This window comes from Pantherophis guttatus, chromosome 4, assembly GCF_059756535.1.
Source record: "Pantherophis guttatus breed Tessera chromosome 4, ASM5975653v1, whole genome shotgun sequence".
Taxonomy (NCBI): Eukaryota; Metazoa; Chordata; class Lepidosauria; order Squamata; family Colubridae; genus Pantherophis; species Pantherophis guttatus.
Window position 1 is genome coordinate 78,029,124 of NC_142066.1, and position 21,072 is coordinate 78,050,195.

At 39.0% G+C, this 21,072-nt stretch overlaps 1 protein-coding gene across 1 annotated transcript in view; it reads right to left on the bottom strand.

Moving 5' to 3' along the window:
* Window positions 1-20,601, bottom strand: part of POU6F2 (POU class 6 homeobox 2) — a 658,684-nt gene extending 638,083 nt beyond the window's left edge. Inside the window, exon 1 of the mRNA XM_087892428.1 lies at window positions 20,544-20,601. The gene's annotated coding sequence lies outside the window, so the exon portion shown is untranslated. The remainder of the gene's footprint in view (window positions 1-20,543) is intronic.
* Window positions 20,602-21,072: the final 471 nt, after the last annotated feature.

The window sequence follows — 21,072 nt, forward strand, 5'->3', positions numbered from 1 at the left end:
AATATGTTGCACAGAGGACAAAATTTGAGGATATAAAAATTGAAATGGAGTATACATGTGTGGACAAGAAAATGAAGATGGAGAAATAAGACATAGAATTGGAAAATAAAGAAGATAAAGATATTGTGATTAAATATGAACAAATAATTGAACATGTGAATACTAATAATAAAAAGGAGGTCTCTAGCGATTATATTGAGATTATCAATAGCACAATGATGATTATATTGAGATTAATAATGATATAATGATGATTATATGAAGATTAATACTGAATGATAAAAGAATAAAAGGTTGGAAAATATTAAGAAATTTAAAGAAGTCCAGGACCTGGATTTATAAAATGACTATATTGAGATAAACAAATATGAGAAGAATTATGTTACAGATATTTAGAAATGAGATAGGGATTGAAACTAAAATATATGGAAAATAGATTACATTAAAAGAAATATAGCAATGGATATAATGAACCAATTTTTTATTAAGATGTTAAAAGGTACTACTTGAGGAAATTGATGGTTATAATAACTGGGATATTGTTTAAATACCTATAACAATTGTTATAATTTGAATAGTTTTAATAATATAACTACAAAAGTAAAAAATGATTATGTTGGGAGTAACAGTGAGAAAAATAAAGATAATTATACTGGGATTAACAGTAAATAAAATGATTACACTGGGATTAACAGTGAGAAAAATAAAGATGATTACACTGGGATTAACAATGAATAAAGATTATTACATTGAGATTAACAGTGAGAAAAATAAAGATATTATACTGGGATTAACAATGGAATAAAAATGATTACACTGGGATGAACAGTGAGAAAAATAGATGGTAAGATTTAGAAATAAGTGCTATGGCAAAATAGTATGGATAAAATTTTGTTAAAGATTTTGTTAAAAATTGAACAAAGTGATGACTGGATCAAAGCTTTGTTCTGAAAGGATGTAATATGTATGTTTGGAAAAAAATAAAAAACTTTTTGCAAAAAAAAAAAAAAAAAGAAAGAAAGAAAGAAAAAGAAAAAAAAAGATGGAGGGTTGAGGCTTTGTGGGGATTTTCGTAAAGTTAATGCATGTTCGTGGAAAACACCTATTCCCTTCCACTCATGAAGGACATGCTAAGCCATTTAGCGAAGGGGAAGGTGTTCACCAAACTGGACTTGAGGGAGGCCTATTATCGTATCAGAATCAAAGAGGGAAACGAATGGAAAACAGCCTTTAACTGACCGCTTGGCAGCTTCCAATTCAAAGTCATGACATTCGGTCTGCAAGGGGCCCCAGCAGTCTTCATGCAATTAATCAATGAAGTGCTGCATGAACGTTTATACAAGGGGGTCCTGAACAACATTCTCATATTCAGCAAAATCATCAAGGAGCACATAAAAGTGCTGTGGGAAGTGCTGAAAAAACTCCGTGCAGCTAAGCTCTATGCAAAGCTGTCAAAATGTGAATTCCACCAAACCTCCCTTGATTATCTAGGCTACTGCATATCCAATGAAAGAGTGGAAATGGACCCAGGAAAAGTAAAAGCAGTATTAGACGGGCAACCCCATGCATCCGCAAACAGCTTCAAAGCTTCCTGGGATTTGCAAACTTTTACAAACAGTTTGTATCAGCATTTGCAGAAGTAACCTTGCCCCTAACAGAACTGTTAAAAATGGAGCCAATCCCTGTGAAGCCATGACCAAACCAACTATTCCCCTGGTCAATGGACTGTCAAAAATCCTTTGAAAAATTAAAATGACTCTTCACTGAAGAGCCGATTCTCCAGCACCCAGACCCAGAGTGGCAATTCATTATCCAGGCAGATGGCAGCGATGTGGCCATGGCAGATGTACAAGGCCCACAAGGGCAACTTCTACCCTGTGCTTATGTATCCAAGAAACTCACCAACACTGAAAGGAGGTGGGCATCTGGAGAAAGAAGCCTGTGCAATCCACTGGGCTCTCCTCTCCTGGATGAATTTCCTAGAAGGGGTAAAGTGCCCTTTGAGGTATGGACTAATCACAAAAACCTCAAAGCTCTAAAAACCCCTAGGAAACTATCTCCCAAACAAATCCGCTGGGCACAATACTTCAGGTGGTTTAAATTCGAGTTGAAGTACATCCCAGTGGGAAAAAATCTACTAGCAGATGCCCTATCGAGAAAGTGCCAATTTGATAGCCACAGGGCAGAAGTCATCCACACCATCATTCCTCCCTCGCAATCAGCCACACAAGTCACCACCAGGGTCAAACCAGACAACAACCAGACCCAACCGGGACAAGCTGACAGCGGCCCTGAAGGCAGCACTCCCAGCCGACCCATGAGGACATCTTGACCATGAGAGATGGACTGGCTTGGAAGGACTCAAAACTATAAGTCTCCGCCATCTTGAAGCTGGAAATATTACAGCACAGCCATGATTCCAAACTGGGCAAGCCATTTCAGATTCTTGAAAACCCTGCATTTGGGCTACCAAAACCCCAGGAGAGTTTTGGTAGCCCAAAATGAAGGCAGATGTAGAGGACTATGTGAAATACTGTGCCACCTGTGCAGCCATGAAAATGCCTCCTGGACTCCTCCAACAAGTGGCAAGCCCCAGCAGACCTTGGGAAGAAATTGCAATGGATTTTATAGTTAAGCTTCCAGAGAGTGGAGGTAGCATAGTCATTTGGACAGTGATTGACCTGTTTTCAAAACAAGCCCACTTCACAGGTTGCTTGGGATTACCATCCGCTAAAAAACTGGTGAAGATGTTCATCAAACAAATCTACTGACTGCATGGAATTCCGTGTCGAGTCATCTCGGATCGAGAGGTCCAATTTACAGCAAAACTTTAGAGAGAATTCCTAAAATCGGTTGGATCCACACAAGGACTTAGCTCGGCTTTTCATCCGAGTACAAACAGAGTGGTGGAATGAGCAAACGCAATGGTGGAACAATATATTAGATGCTATGTGGATTACCAACAGAAAAAAATGGGCCGACCTATTGCCTTTTGCAGAAGTGGCTTACAACGCTGTGCACAATAGTACCAGATTGACCTCCTTCCAGGTAACCAGTGGCATAGACTTCGTACCCATGCCTGAACTGCCCAGGGAGCCTCCCTCCTCTATGACCCTAAACGAGTGGATGGAGTCATCGAGGAAAGGCTGGGAGAACACCAAAAAGGTAATAGCAGAGGCTGCCGAGGCATTCAAAAAACAAGCCAATAAACATCGATCACTTCAACCTCCCTTCCATGTAAGATCTGTCAACCAAATACATCAAGCTGAGACTATCTAGCAAGAAGCTAGGACCTAAATTTTTAGGTCCATTCCCAATAGTGAAAGTCATTAACCTAGTGACAGTTCAGCTTAACCTCCCTTGCATTTTAGGAAAAATAAATCCTGTTTTCCACTGTAGTTTCCTGTAGCCAGCTACAAGTTCCAGATTAAGGCCACAAGCTCAAGCACACACCCCCTCCCACAAGCCTATTGTAGTACAAAGGGAAACCCATTACAAAGTAAAAAAAGATTTTAGACTGTAGGCTGTATAGAGGTCGATTGCAATATTTAGTACACTGGAAAGGGTACCCTTTGTCTGAAGTCACCTGAGTTAAGAGCTGGAATGTTAAGGCAGACAGGCTAGTGAAACAATTTCATGATAAGTTCCCTGACAACCCAAAGGATCCCCCTGGGGGAAGGGGAGGTGGTTACTATATTGGATGCTTAAACACTATGCTATTCTCATTTCAGGACACATTTTTCTGACGGTGGGGGAGCGGCCTGTCAGACCTGGAAGCCATTTTTTATATTGGGCCTTCAGGCCTGCCACATTTAATGCTGTGGGAAATTGGGAGGGGGGTTGTATGGAGCATGGGTGATATATAGTCATAATAATATGCCTTTCTCAGAAAGTCAAGGCCATCTTGCCCTGCACCTGGGAGGCTGGACCTGGGAGGCATCTCCAGTTGGAACAATGCTTTGATTGAATCATGTGATGGACTTGTGAGTGTTGGGCAGGGACTTGAACTTTTCTTTGGGTGGGAGCCAAATCTGAAAGCCTTGAAACTTTCAGATTCGGCTTTTCCCATATGTGCCAATATGACATCTCTAATAAAACGTAGCTTTGAGGCATTTCAAGCCTCGGTGTTTTCTTTTATTGGGGGTGTTACTTGGAACCCTGACAAGTTATAAACTAGGGAATTACAGGATACATAGGAAAACAGGATGATGGCAATAAGTGAGTAAAAGGATCCAGGATCCCCTCCCCACTTGAATGGAAGTATCACGATAGGGATCTGACAGTTATTTTCTTTGCAACCATATACCGTACTTTTTGGAATATAAGACACACTTTTTCTCCCCCTAAAAGAGGGTGCAAATGTTGGTGCATCTTATACACCGAATATAGCCATTTTTGGCTTCTTTAAACCCTGCCCTGTGCATCTCATTTTCACTAAAAACAGAGCTCATTTTTTGCAAAAACAGGATACGCAGAGTATTTGGGAGGCCTGCAGAGTGCTCCTGAGGGCTGGGGAGGGCAAAAACATGATGCAAAAATGGGCTCAGTTTTTGCAAAAATGGGGGCGTTTTTGCCCTCCCCAGTCCCCAAGAGCATTCTGCAGGCCTCCCAAATCCTCTTCAGGCCCTGTTTTGCTAAAAACATTTTTGCGAAAAATGGGATGTGCAGAGGGTTTGGGAGGCCTGCAGAGTATTCCTGGGGGGCAGGGAGGGCAAAGCCTTTTGTTTGTTTGTTTGTTTTGTTTACCTCCTCAAAATCTTGGTCTGTCTTATACTCTGGTGCATCTTATAGTCTGAAAAATACGGTGTAAGTTATCTATTATTGCCTCTTCCAGGAAGCTGCTTTATTTCCCAATCCTATAATCCTAGTAATTTCCTATCTGTAGATTAAATAACCTCCAAAATAAATGTCCCAATCCCATAATAAACATGTTTTATTTTATTTTTTATTTATTTTATTAAATTTCTATACCGCCCTTCTCCCGAAGGACTCAGGGCTGTGAACAGCCACAAGATAAAACACATAAATACAAAAATTTAAAATAAGTTAAAAACGAATTAAATAATTTGGCTGAATTTAAAATACCCCATAATTTAAAACAAATTAAAATTTACATTTAAAAAGGGGAGAAGATTTAGGCCAGGCCAGCTTGATGAAATAAAAAATTCTTAAGCACGCGACGGAAGGTGCGCAGATCCGTATCTCCGGGGGGAGCTTGTTCCAGATCGTAGGTGCCCCCACAGAGAAGGCTCTTCCCCTAGGGGCCACCGGTCGACATTGTTTGGCCAACGGCACCCGGAGGAGCCCCTCTCTATGGGAGCGTACTGGCTAGTGGGAGGCTATTAGTGGTAGCAGGCGGTCCCGTAGATAACCAGGTCCTAAGCCATGGAGCGCTTTAAAGGTGATAACCAAAACCTTGAAGCGCACTCGGAAGACCACTGGGAGCCAGTGCAGCTCGCACAGGAGAGGTGTTACATGGGAATTCCACATTGCTCCCATAACCACCCGCGCAGCCGCACTCTGCGCCAGTTGGAGCCTCCGAGTGCACCTCAAGGGGAGCCCCATGTAGAGAGTGTTACAATAGTCCAGACGAGAGGTGACAAGGGCATCAGTGACTGTGTGTAGAGAGTCCCAATCTAGAAAGGGAGGCAACTGGCGGATCAGGCGCACCTGATGAAAAATCCTCCCGGTCACGGCCGTCAAGTGCTCTTCTAAAGACAGCCGTGAATCCAGGAGGATGCCCAAGTTGCGAGCCCTTTCCGTGGGGGCCAATGATTCGTCCCCAATAGTCAGCGATGGTGCCAGCTGACTATATCGGGACGTCGGAAACCACAGCCACTGAGTCTTGGATGGGTTGAGCCTGAGCCTGTTTCTCCCCATCCAGATCCGTACGGCCTCCAGGCACCGGGACATCACTTCAAGGGCATCGTTGAGGTGGTCCGGGGTGGAGCTGTACAGCTGGGTGTTGTCAGCGTATTGATGGTACTTCACCCCGAAACCACGGATGATCTCGCCCAGTGGCTTTACATAAATGTTGAACAAAAGGGGCGACAGGACCGATCCCTGCGGCACCCCACATATGAGGGGCCTTGGGGTCGACCTCTTCCCCCCTGTCAACACAGACTGCGAACAGTCAGACAGAAAGGAGGAGAACCACCATAGTACGGTGCCTCCCACCCACAACTCTTCCAACCGGTGCAGCATGATACCATGGTCGATGGTATCAAAAGCCGCTGAGAGATCTAACAGAACCAGGACAGAGGAGCAACCCCTGTCCCGAGCCCGCCAGAGATCATCAACCAACGCGACCAATGCCATTTCCGTGCTGTACCCAGGCCTGAAACCCGACTGGATCGGATCTAGATACGACGTTTCATCCAGTTACTGCGCAACCACACTCTCAACAACCTTCGCAACAAAGCGAAGGTTGGAGACTGGATGATAATTAGCCAATACTGCCGGGTCCAGGGAAGGCTTCTTGAGGAGAGGCCTCACCACCGCATCCTTAAAGGCGGTGGGGAAAGCACCCTCACCCAATGAAGCATTTATAATCCCCTGGAGCCAGCCTCGCATCACCTCCCGGGAAGCCAGCACTAACCAAGAGGAACACGGGTCCAACAAACATGTGGTCACGTTCAATCTACCCGGAATCCTGTCCACATCATCTGGGGTCACAGGATCAAACTCATCCCAAATAACATTCTCAAGACCTGCCTCCATCACCCTCGCTGGACCTACCAAGTCGGAGTCCAGACCTTCCCAAATCTGAGTGATTTTGTCATACAGATATTGAACAAAATCCTCGGCTCTTCCCTCCAAGGGGTCCTCCCGCACTTCCTGGTGGAGCAGGGAGCGGGTCACCCTAAACAGGGCGGTCAGGCGATTATCTGATGATGCAATAAGAGCAGCAAAATGGGTACATTTTGCTGCTTTTATCGCCACTAGGTAATTCTTAATATGAGATCTTACCAGTGTCCAGTCCAATTCAGAAAGACTAGCCTTCCAACTACTCACTAGGCGTCTTTTCCAGTGCTTCATCTCCCTCAGCTCCTCAGTGAACCAAGGAGCCAGGTGAGATCAGCGCCGGGTCAGAGGCCACAAAGGCACGACTTGATCCAGAGCTCCAGCGGCCGCCCTATCCCAGGCGGCCACTAGGTCTCCAGTCGAGGCGGGAGCAAGATCCTCGGGGATTGGCCCAAGCTCCATCTGGAACCTATCAGGTTCCATCAGGCGCCTGAGGCGGTACCATCTTACCAGTTCCGCCTCCCTACGGCGGGGTACCGTGGTTCGAAGGTCAAGACGAAGGAGAGAGTGATCCAACCATAATAAGGGTTCAATGACTATGTCCCCTATCTCAAGATCACTCAACCACTGTCCAGAGACAAAAACCAGGTCCAGTGTGTTTCCCCCCATGTGTGTAGGGCCATGAATTACCTGGGTCAGGTCCATGGCCGTCATGGAAGCCATGAACTCCTGAGCCACCTCAGATGCCTCACCCACAGATGGCAGGTTAAAATCCCCCATGACCATAAGTCTGGGAGCATCAACCGCCACCGCGGCGATAACATTGAGTAGCTCGGGCAGGGCTGCAGCCACGTGGCAGGGAGCCAGGTACGTGATCAGCAAACCCATCTGAACCCCATGGCCCCACTTCACAAGGAGTGAACAGTGAAACAGTGGTCTCCCTCGGCCTAAGGCCTTCTCTAATAATAACCACTACTCCCCCGCCCCTACCCTGTGGCCTCAGCTGATGGAATGCGTGGAAGCCTGGTGGGCACATTTCTACCGGAGGCACCCCTCCCTCCGGGCCCAACCAGGTCTCCGTAATACCCGCCAGGTCTGCTCCCCCCTCCTGAACAAGATCACAAATGAGGGGGGCTTTATTTACTACAGACCTGGCATTGCACAACATCAGTCGAAGATCCAGGCCCTGAGGGGCTGTGCAACCTGGAAAACGAGTAGAGCTTTGGGGGCCGGAGCGCCCTACTGCTTGAAGACAGCGGGTGCATGCTCCCTTAACATGATATGGCCCCCTGCTCCCGCCATATCTACCCCTCCCACTCACAGTACCAATGGTGGAAACACAGTCTGGACAAGCTTGACCCCCCCATTACCCCCAGATCCCCCCCACCCCCGCCACGCGTCCTGGTCTGGCCCAACCCTCCCCTTGGTGGGTTATCCCCCAAATGCACAACCCTAGTTCCTATCCAACCCCCCTCCCCCCTCCCCAAACCCCTTAAAAGTTTAAACAGAGACAATTTTAAAAAAACCCCGCAGCCCCCTCTTTGCGGCATGCCACCTCTCGGGGTTCCAAAGCCCGTCATCGAGGTAGGCCTTCGATAGAGTGGAAGGCCAAGCCTGCGAGAGTGGGGAGTCTCGCAGACCAAGAAGCTCTGCTGCTGAGTACATCTTGACCATAATGGGTAAGCATGACTATATCCTAAGGGTCTATAAAAAAGGACCAGGGGAGAAGACAAAGAAATGGGGGATCTCAAAAACATATTTACAGGACCAAGTCCACTATCCCCTCACAACAGGGGACAAAGTCTGGAACCAAGACGACCACAATCCAAGGAGGGCAATAGATCCTACCACCCTCTCATGGTGGTTAGGTCAGCTGGTCAGCTCCCTCTTGTGGTGAGATGGCAGCGATGAACCAATGCAAACAGACAGCGTCCAGGGGTCAGGTCCAAAAACCACCCTCTCATGGCGGTTGGTCCGATAGTCAAATGAATCCAGTTTAACATTTTTTAAAAATTTCAATATTATTAGGACATAAATTAATTGGGAGAACATGGAAAGCATTATTCTATTATTGGCATTTTACTCTGCAGTCATTAAAATGGTACTAGACCTTTCTTTTAAAAAATAAGTACCTACACTATTTAAGTTATACATATCAGATATGTCGGCAACAAGGGGATGCAAATTTGGATACATTGATAAGAAAAACACATTGAAGTGGCAGACATCCTCCTGTAAATCTTAAAATCTTGGGGAAATTCTTCATTCTTCATTGTCTGTCGGTTATAAAAATATTATATCCTTTGGGTCTGTTCTCAAGATTAACCAGTGCTTACTAGTTTCAGTATGGCATGAGTTGACTATATGAAGATCAGTGTCAACTTAAAGCTAATAAATGATAAGGAATAAATAAATAAATAAAAAACTTTCTTAACAACTTTCTCAAGCACAGCCCCTCTCCCCCCCTACGTAATTTTAATGTGAACAAATTTTAATTTGGTATACATGAAACAGAATGTTATAATAAAACCTTGATGGGCTAAAGTAAGTTGTTTTGACTTTCCAATTTAGCTTACAGCCTTATTCTTCCAAGCTCAGACAAAATTGCCTAGATCCTACTACTTACAAAGAAATCTCTATAACAAAGATGACCCAATCAACTCATCAAGTCATGTTAGCAAGAGTCAGAAACCCAGTCTTTTTTTTTTATTGCAAAAGTTTTACAATTACATTTTCACCCCTTTTCCCCCCCCACCTCCCCCCCCAAACTTCCCAACCTCCCTAACCCTCCCTAACCCTCCCCTCCCCCCAGACTTCCCTATAATATACTCATAACTGGTAAAAAAAAAAACACACACACACACAAAAAAAAAACCCTTAGAATAACACTTATGTGTAAACTTGAACCCCTCCCTCCCCTGTATAATTTTTCTTTTTACCTCATTTCATTAAAATATTTCTAATATATTATTTTCAAATAAAAGCTATTTGATACTTTCTAGTTTGATATTTGTTCTGAACATATTCTATCCACCTTTTCCATTCCCATTCATAAGTCTCTTGTGAACAATCTTTTAAGTATGCTGAAATCTTCGCCATCTCTGCGAAACTGGCCATCTTCAAAGTCCATTCTTCAGTAGTGGGCAAAGCTTCATTTTTCCAATATTTACCTATCAACAATCTTGCTGCTGTTATCATATACAATATCAATTTTGTTTCACCCGATGTAAAACCCTTAACTATACCCAATAAAAACAATTGTGGAGAAAATTGAATTTTTTTCTTCAAAACATTCTGCATGACCCACCAAATTTTTATCCAAAAAGCCTTAACTTTCCTACAGGTCCACCAAACATGATAATACGTAGCATCCAAACATTCGCATCTCCAACATTTTGGCTGAACATTAGGGTACATACATGACAACTTTTTGGGATCTAAATGCCATCTATAAAACATTTTATAAATTTTATAAAAAATTTCCCTCAGATTCTGCGACTGTGTAAATTTTTTCCCATGTTTCCAACATCACTGGTTCTTCAAAATTTTGTGCCCACTTAATCATACAATCTTTAACTAATTCAGTTTCTGAGTCCCTTTCTAGCAAAACATTATAAAGCCTTTTGATATGCATTGGACCTTTCTCTTTTATATGTCTAACCAATTCTTCCTCATGCAACATAATACCAGTTTTTTGGTCCTGTTTCCATCTCAATTGTAATTGATTATATTGTAACCAAGTTAGATTAATCCCTTCGTCCAACAGTGTCTGCAATGTCTTCAACTGCCATCTGCCCGCATCTGTAAAAAGAACCTCTTTGTATAAAAACCCCCCGAGTGACATTATATTTGTATTCCACAAAGTATGACCAAGATCCAGCCATAGCGGTATTTTATAATCCCATTTGAGTCGGTGCTTCTTCCAAACTCTCATCAACGAGTCTCTAAGTATATGACTTTTAAATACTTTATCAACTTTGTCATCATAAAATAAGTAAGCATGCCATCCAAATTCAAGATCAAAACTTTCTACATTCAATATTCCAGCCTTTTTACTTCCAAACCAATCACTTGTTAAAGTTAAAGCTGCTGCATCGTAATATAACTGTAGGTTTGGAAGTTTAAGACCTCCTCTTTCTGGAACATCTTGCATAATTTTCAATTTCACTCTCGGCTTTTTCTCATTCCAGACAAACTTATTGAGTCCAGTTTGCCAGACTTTCAATTGTTTATCACTTTTAAGCACCGGAATCATTTGAAACAAAAAAAGAAATCTTGGCAAAATGTTCATCTTAACTGCTGCTATTCTTCCAAGTAGAGACAGCTGCAGTTTTTTCCAAGTCTCCATGTCTTTCTGCACCTCTCGCCACAACACCTCATAGTTATTTTGAAACAATTTCATATTTGATTCTGCAACCTGAACTCCTAGATATTTTACCTTAGGTACAGTCTCAAAACCTGCCCTCCTTTCAAGCTCATGTTTGCGATCTTGTGTCATGTTTTTAGCTATCATTTTAGTCTTTTTTGGATTCAGTCTAAAACCTGAAACTTTACCATAGTCTTGTATAATGTCCTTCATCAAGATTATTGATTCCATTGGTTGTGATAGGGTAACAACCAGATCATCTGCAAATGCCTTTATTCTGTCATCCTCTTGCCTAATCATTATACCTTTCAAAATATTAGAGTCCCGTATTGTATTTAGCAAGACTTCTAATGTTAGAATAAATAAAAGTGGGGACAACGGACATCCCTGTCTTGTTCCTTTTTCAATTTTAAACTCTGTTGTCAAACTTCCATTAATAATGATCTGTGCCTTTTGCTCTTGGTAAATTGCTGAAATCACCTGTATAAATTGATCCCCAAAATCCATCTTTTTTAAAGTCTTTAGTAGAAAATTCCAATCCACTCTATCAAAGGCCTTCTCTGCATCCAGAAAGACCAGCACTGCAGGAATCTGTTTATTCTTCTCAAGATATTCCAATAAATCTATTACTTGCCTTACGTTATCCTTCATATGTCTGCCCTCAATAAATCCCGCTTGATCATCATGAATCACCTTTTGGATTACTGGCATCAACCTGTTGGCTAATACTTTCGCATAGATTTTATAATCTGTATTCAAAAGAGATATTGGTCTATAATTCTCTGGTTTTTTAGGACCGACTTGTTCTTTTGGTATCAAAGATATATAAGCAGTTGTCCATGATGGGGGTATTTTACCCCCTTGTTGAATATTGCAAAATAAATCTCTGAGTTGTCCCACCATTTCAGCTTGCAAAGTTTTATAATACACTGCGGTCAAACCATCCGTACCAGGAGCTTTGGCTGTTTTTAACTGTTTAATTGCTACTATTATCTCCTCCTCTGTTATAGGATAATTCATTCTTTCCTTTTGTTGATCAGTAATTTTTGTAGCTCTTTTATCATTTAAATATTTTTCTATAAGTCCATTCTGCACCTCCTCTTTGGCATATAGTTTGGTATAATAGTCCACAAAAGCTTCTTTAATTAATTTTTGTTGAAAGATTTCTTTCCCTCCAATATCAATACTATCAATAGTCCGTATACTTTGTTTTTTCCTCAGTGTGTAAGCCAACCATCTGCCCGGTTTATTAGCGTTACAAAATGTGTTATGCTTCGCATATTGTAAGTTTGTTGCAACTTGTTCCGCCATAAGCATTTGAAATTGGTCTTTCAAAAGTTTTATAGCACTGCGTATTCTTTCATCTGTTGGATTTTTAATGAGTAACTGTTCTTTATTCTTTATTTCTATTTCCAGTTCAGATCTTTTCTTTTGTCGAAACGGTCTATGTTTAGAGTTCATGTAGATAAGTACCCCTCTCATATAAGCTTTACTTGCGTCCCACACAATTTCAATTGGGGTACCTTTATTCAAATTTATTTCAAAAAATTCTTTCAAATGCTTTTTAAGTTCTGTTGTATTTTTTTCATATCTAAACAAATTCTCATTTAATCTCCAAGAACGTCTCTCAACCTTATCCATCTCAATTTCTATCCATACTGGGCTATGGTCAGTCAAAGTTCTTGGAAAAATCTTTGTTCTTTTTGTCTTAACAAGTAAGTCATCTGTCAACAAAATGAAGTCAATCCTAGAGAAGGATCTGTGTCTGTCAGAAAAAAAAGTGTAGTCCAATTCTTTTGGATTATGTATTCTCCAAACATCTTTTAGTTCCATATCTTCTTTCATGTCAAAAAAGGTCTGTGGTAATCTGATCCTAGACTTTGCCAAACTCTTTTTATCTAATTTAGAATCAATTACTCCATTCCAGTCTCCCATAATTAAAATAGATCTGTAATCCCATTGCAGTATTTTAGTATGTAACATCTTATAGAAATGGTCCTGTTGTTGATTGGGAGCATAAATTCCAATCAGAAGAATTTGGCCATTTCCTGTAAGCAATTCAATTGCTACAAACCTACCATCTTCATCTGCTTCTATAACTTTAGCTGTTAACTTTTTATTTACATAAATAACCACACCATTCTTTTTTTGCGAAGTTGAAGATATAAAATGTGTTCCTAGTTTGGAGTTTATCAAATATTTTTGATCTTGAGTTGTGATATGCGTTTCTTGTAAACAAATTATATCATTATTAAATTGTTTCAAATATGTAAATAATTTCTTCCTTTTCTGTGCTGAATTCAACCCATTAACATTCCAAGATAAACACTTAAACGTCATCTCCCTCTTTCTGGAGCAAAGAGCAGAATAATCGAAGGATATCCAAAAGCTTCGATCTCACTCCCCCCATGGCTCCAGTCTCTTGTGCAGTACTCTTAACTGCCTCCTTGTCTTGCCTTTCCTGTTGTTGTTGTTGCTTTTGTTTAAGTAACTTAGATTGAGCTCGAGTTATACGTTGATCCTTAACTTCAATCATCCGAACCGGGTCCAAGATTGGAGAAGATTCCAGCAAAGGCTCATCCAGAAAACATCCTTCTGCGCCTTGCGTTTCCTCTAATTCCTGCTTAGACTGTTCTTGCAGTTCTCGTTGAGGTTGCTTCTCTTCACTCTCCTTAATCTCCAAAACTGTAGATGTACGTGGAGATGGTGTTCTTTCCTTAAGAATAGTAGTGTAGAAGTGCTGTGCCTTCTCCACGTTATTCAAACGATATCTTTCTCCCTTATATCTGAAAATTATACCAACTGGGGCGTCCCACCAGAAAGGTATCTGTAAATTTTGCAATTCCTTAACAAGAAAGCCAAATTCTTTTCTAGCTTTCAGCATTTTAGGAGGTAATTCTTTATAAATTCCAATTCGTGAGCCCCCCACTTGCACAGAAGTGTAAAAGGATTTTTGCAGGATATCGTTTCTTATTTCTCTATCTGTAAAATATATGACCACATCTCTAGGTAATTGTCTTTGTCTGGCCACCCAGGAATTCACTCTGTAAATTTTGTCTATTTTGTGAAAAACCACATCAGGATTAACTTGTATAATCTTGGCCAGGGCCTCAGAACAAACTTGTCTCAAATCCTGTCTTTCCTCCTCTCGAATTCCTCGAAGCCGTATGGCAAACTCCATTGCCCTGAATTGTACCATGACAATCTCGTTTTCAACTCTTTGCATTTTATTATCAACATCAGCAATTTTATAATCATTGTCTTTCATCTTAACATTAACTTCTGATTTAAGTTCTTCAACTTTAAAATCAACTTTCCCAATAAATTCTGCCAGGCCAGATGCCACTTCTGATATTTTTTTGGTCACCTTGTTTTGGTTCTGTTTCACCATATCTTTAACTTCATTAATTTCCTGCATAAATTCCTGATGTGATTTTTGAAGTTTATCATCTATCTCCTGTTGAGATTTTTGAAATTTATCATCCAAAGTTTTAGAAATAAATTCTTTTAAATCTCCCACATCAAAATCTTTTTTCTGAGTCTGTATCTGTTGTGCTGGGGGAGGCTGTGCTTTATGTGTGGGAGATCCACCTCCTGTTGCCTTCGCTTCCTGCTTCTTTGAGGCCATCCTGCCACGTAGGCTGGTTTTACTAAAAAGGGAAGTTCTTCTTCCTCTCCCACCTCCACAAAGACCTCTGAAAAAGTCCCCCAGATTTAATCAAATAAGAACCAAAGTAAAGCAAAGTCCAGTATTAAAAAGGGAGAAATTTCTCTGTTATTCTCTTGTTACAAGCGAAGCAACTTTGTAGCAACTTAATAACTTTGTAACAAAGCAAGATAACTTCACCAATCCACACTTACTGGCTCGTTAACTCTAATGCTGGGCGCCATATTTTTTCAAGTCACTTTCACTCATTCACATTTTTTCTTAAATTGAAAAGTCAACAAAACGCTAATACTTGCAGTTCCAAGTTTCAGGGTTCAAGTGTATATCCGCTGCTTGTTAAAATTAGTTCCTTTCGCTTTAAATGTTTACTGCAGCCGGCTTGTTCTGCAGAAGCAGAATCGTCCCACGCCGCCCGGAGTCTCAGCAGGTTGGAAGGGAGCCGCGCCTGTTTCCTCCCCAGAAACGATTCCCTGGGGGGTTACAGGGGCTTGACCTGTGCCCTGCTATCTCTCCTCCAACAATCCTCCGGATTTTGAAGTTTTCGAGCCGCTTCTCGATCGCGAAGCGGCTCTACAGGCGGTGGGGCTGGCGGAGCTTCAAAAGGCACCGCCGCCGCCGAAGGCTAGCAAACCGGAAGTCCAGAAACCCAGTCTTATTCACCACATTCAGTAACCATGGACTCAGCTCAAGATTTTAAAAAAACATTGATTAATAGTTTAAACACCTAATCCTGATTTCTCAGGAGAATTGTTTGGGGATATAAAACTGCTCAAGATCTTTCTTCATCTTTAGTAAGTTTTTTTTTTTCAGTATACTGATATTTTGTCAGATCAAAATTGAGTTTTATTTTGTTTATTGAAGTCTTAAAAGATTAAGAAATATTTCTTCTATGCAATGTACATAGGAAGGAAATTAAATGTACATTGTTGATGGATAAATATATTCACCAATAAAGGGCCATGGCCAACAATTAAATACCATATACCAAGCATTTTTTAATGAATTAAAACAATGAAAACTGCTTTTCAAATCCCAACTTGAATCTCCAAATTGGTTTCAATTACCGGTTGCGTTATTTTGAACACACTATTAACAATCAAGCTGAGTAAATCTAAGTAATTATTTCAAAATCCAATTCAAGTCTTGAAACAGAAAATAAAATTAAAAAATCTTTCTGAAAAAGAAAAAGAACAAAAGTGAAATACATTATTTAGCTGGAATCTGGAACAAATATAAAAGAATTAGATTACATTATCTAGGTAAAACTTTCTTTCTCCACAAATTTATTCTACAAATAGTGTTACAACATTCTAGCATATTGCAATAATAATTTTAAAAGAAGATATCCTCTTTTTTTAAAAAAGCCCACAAAAAGTATTTTTACAAATGCTTCTGTTTCAAAGTACAACCATACCCATAAATATAAAAACATGCCCTATAGGTACTGTTCATTTACACTGTATTTAATTTCACTTAAACATTATATAATATATGACAGCTAAGTTATAATAATGCAGAAATATTAAAGATTTAATTAAAGCAAGGGTTTTCAAGGGAGAGTATCAAAGTATCAAGGGAGATTCACGAATAGCCTTATTGTGAAGCAGAATGGAAAGATGCTGCGAGCAACAAGCTATCAATTAAGTTACTAGAGATTTCAGTTATTATATTTGTAATGTTTGGCAAGCAGTACACCGTACAATTTTCCAACTCTAGTTCTGAAAAGTTTTGACTCAGAAACTCTAAAGAACAATAAAACACCCTTTTCATAATCAACTCCAAAACTAATTTTCTAAGACAGTTTTTATATCTGTAGAAAATAGAGAAGAGTTGCTGCAATGAGTGCATTAAATTCTCAAACAAGACCCATTAACATATACGTTTAATACAATATTAAACAGAGGGATATTGCTATTGTTATGATATTGTTTCAATTTGCAGTTGCTTGTTGAAATTTGAATAATTCTGTATGTAGTTAGCCTCATTAGGAATACAATATAATCCATGCTTTGGTTAACAACTATGTTTTTATATAAAGAATATAGAATCTTAATTCAAAAATATTGAATATTGTCATTGTTAACTTAAGATACTAAGCAATATTTCCTTATAGTATCAAGTTCAAAATATCCTATGTGTGTGAAAAAATGTAAGTGAATGTGTTATATGCAATATAGGAATACTATTGAACCTGGTTTATTTTCCAAAAAAGAAGAGGTATACCAGATTTCTGGAACACTATATAATCAGATGGTCATTCATTATATCATAAACATGAAGAAACACACCTACACTGACAGTTCATCAAACAGACAAGATAAATATTTTGTTTGATAAGAACCAGCCCTTTAACAAAGCATTTGGTGCATTGCAAATAGTAAGATTACTTCTAACCAGCAGAAAATGAGAAGCATTTTCCAAGGGAATACAGATGGAATTAGATTTGAAATCTAGGGTAATTTGTGGATAGAGTAGGAGACTGAACATACTTCTGCCTCTAAGATACTTCTGACTCTAACATGAGTTTACAGACTTCCTCTCCCTATAAAGTTACCCTAATAATGAATTATATCACAGCTTAATGATTGACACAGATTGAAAAAAAAATTCTATCACTAAACTAAACCAGATTCAAATAACAGAAATATGAGCATTTTTCTCTAAAGACAACTGCTTAAACTGAGCCACCTTTTTTTATTTCACAGAGTTTCACAGATCAGAACATTACCTCATGAAAATTTGGAATTACATAGGTGATGCATATAGTTATGAATTACCAATTCTTCTAATGTGGATCTTCGAAGATATATTATTAAGTCACAGACAGTAAGAATGTAATTAATACTTACATTGGATAATTAAGCAGAGCTAGAAATAGCAATATCAACTTCCAACAATACTGTAATGTTATTTTGCTTCACACTTACTAACATACAAAGCCTTAAGGCAAAATACTATCTATAGTCATTGAAATATTCTCCTGCATATTTGAATTTCAGTAAAACAGCAGACATTTCATATAAAAATAGTCATAAAATCAGCAGATGTCCTTAAAACTGTAAATATTTTTTCTTAACAAGTGTAATAGAATATATTATTCCATCTATTTGCTAGCACATAATATCTAAATAAATAAATGTACATTTATCCCTACAACTGACAATAGATGGAGGGACAGCCAAATCATGGGAATCATTAACCCTTTTATCTAATCCATGTCATCTTTTTTTTTTTTACCAGATCTCCTGTTCTATTATATTTGCAAAAATCAGCAAATGTAAAAATGAGCAACTCAGGTTCGACCCTAAGGCCTGAAGATCAAGATGTTAGGCTGACTTTGGTTTTCCAAGGGACAATAGAGCCAGAATGGACATAGTTGCAGAATGGACCTGCCTACGTGAAATGAGACAAAAACAAGAGAACTGTAATACTGATTAACTAACCTGTCACTCACAAACTTAGGGGGGGGATTATAGCCAGTACCTCAGCAAGTGATATGGGAGAATAATTAAAATGATTTAGATGGCACTCAAACTAAGGGAAAAGGATGGAAGAATGTCTCTAAAAGAGATAACAGGAATAGAAGAATCTATTATCAAAGTTCTATTTCTGAGGTATTATTTGCCATGTATCTGAATTTCATTTCAAACGTTTCAGTTAAGAATCAACTGAGCACCAAACTTCTAAATTCTCAAATAGCAAACATTTCAGTGTTTAATAGCTTGCTGATGGATGAAGGAAATTACGCAAGTGTTATTCCTCCCCTCCAGTTAGCTCAGCTACCTACAAACTCTTTCAGTGGGACCTAGTTTGGAAAAGATATCAAAAAGAAAATTCAGGAAATCCTTTTAATTTAATTGAGGAACCATCTTGAGTTGTTTATCATTTTGATATTTGTATTTTTGTTTATACTGAAATTGGCACTTGAGTTGTAAATACTGTTTTCTATTTCTGAAATCAGTTCATGTGTTACATACAGTTACATACAGTAACGGCACTATACAGAACATGTTATGTACAAATTTCTCAGACCTGATTTTGTCTGTTCAAATCTAGTTAAGTGGCAATAACTCAAGCAGCTGTTCATAAAGAAGCTATCTAATAATTGTAGCTCAGAAATATTGATCACTAATGCTTTAAATAAGGAACTTGTGAATGAAAATGAAGTTTTTTTCCCTCAGATCCCTGAAATGTTGCTGATTAAGCTAGTTTTTGAGGAAAAAATGATTTATATGAAGACTTTTGGTGACTTTTTATACTATGTGTGTGGAGGTACATATAAAATTTTCAGATACGAATTTTACTGTTTCAAATTCTATTTCAAGAAATTGAAATACCCAGAGAAAATAATGATATTGTTTTAAAACACAGCAGGTGCTTTTTATATATTTGACACATTTAAGTTTCAACAACCGTTCATGCCAATGTAAAAATAAATCTGAACATTAAAATATAACTTTAGTAACTGTATGGTTTTCATTGGTAACTTATCCCTCCAAAGATTCAAATAACTAAAGTATTACAAGGAATCTCTTGCACCTATATATTGTGTGAATGTTAGATGTTTAAAACACATTTATCCATTTATGCACAGAAATATTTTATGTGCATATATAAAAAAATAATTTTAATGGGAACATCAATTAAATATTTAGTCTAATCAATAATACTAATACATCACTACTATTTTACATTTTGGTGCAATACATTTCTACTGTATATGGCTCAAATTGTTTCTTTTAACTACTTGCTTTTAATAAACAAAGATAGCAGTGGTGTAAAGTAATCCAAGTAATTTAAATTCATTAAACAGAGAGTGAAATAGTATCCCTTTTTTCCATTTTCAAATCATATGTAAAACTTTCTTGTATGCTAAAGAAAAAGTTTTCTTAAAGATAATGTCACAAATGATACCATTGTTTGAATCTTCTCTTGCTGTTTCTTAGAAAATTGTTATATATAAAAAGTGTAATTGATAGTGAAATATTTGTTTTCTACCCAGAAAATGAGGGCATGACTCTCTGAATTATAAAATCTTTATTATGAAACATTTCTCTATATTTTCATGCTGCTTTAATGTACATATCTTTGGATAACAAGGTATGATTAGCAGGGGTCTAATATAAATCCATATAGGAACAATTTAATTAAAATGGGAAAATCTCTCTAGATAAATAATGATGAAATAATTTAGGATTTTGGTAAATATGACACTACATATTGTTTATCTCAGCAGCATTACTGAAGAAGCTGGTATTAACAAACCAGGTGCACTGTAAGATTTTTCCCTCGCATACTAACTTGTTTTAAAAATGATCTTAAAGATCCCTATTCCCTTTCAATGATGCTTCTCTATTTAGAAAACACAAAAATTTTACCATCACTTTAGCAGGCTCCATTGCAACACTTTTAAGACACAACATGCAAAGTTTTAAAAATTCAGAAGCACTGTTTAGCTTGCACTGACGTATGAGTCAGTCGTTAACAAGGCACGCTTGAGTTCTTTAAAAAAATGTTAGCATTTATAAATGATGCCCTAGTCTCTCTCCCTATCGCCTTCTCCCCTCTGCAGCAAGTCTCTCCTATTACATGAGGTTCTAATTTGGAGCCAAACAAAAATATAGCAATGGTTTTTATTATCATTTGATCTGATAAAGCAACACTAGAACAAGACCATGTAGAAAACAGTGAAACACAGACCCTAAGCAGACTTCTCAGGAAAGCATAAAAGCTGAATGAAACATCAAGAGAAGGACTCACACTGACCCATTCGGAAGACAAAGACGGCAAAACGGAAAAGCTCTAAAAAGCAGCTGCTTGTGAGGCCTCTGGGAGATGTCCTTCTGGCATTTCAGCACAGCAGCCCCACACTAGCTTCACCTCCTTGGATACAGTGAAGGGAGAACTAAACAAAGCTGTTTATTAAAGCTGTTGTGCAGGATTACATTAGGAAATTTGAGCAGACCACCTGGACCTTTCGGGTTGTGGCAGTGTGTTTAATTTGCAAGCTGCCCCTTTGCTATTGCATTAGCAGCAGCAGCAGCAGCAGCAAGGGGGCTTTTATATTTATCCATCTGAAAATATACAGTGGTTGGCTGAGGTGGAAAGAAAAATAAACACAAATGTATAAGCTAAAAGGCTGCAGAGCCAAAGCCAACAGCTGATCCACAAAGAACAGAGAAAGGGGAAACTATCACTCTCCCAGTTTAAGATTACAAGCACTTTTTCACACTTCACTTTTCTCACTTGCATGTTTCTTCAACCAAAATACAAAGATGACTAAGTAAATAAATTT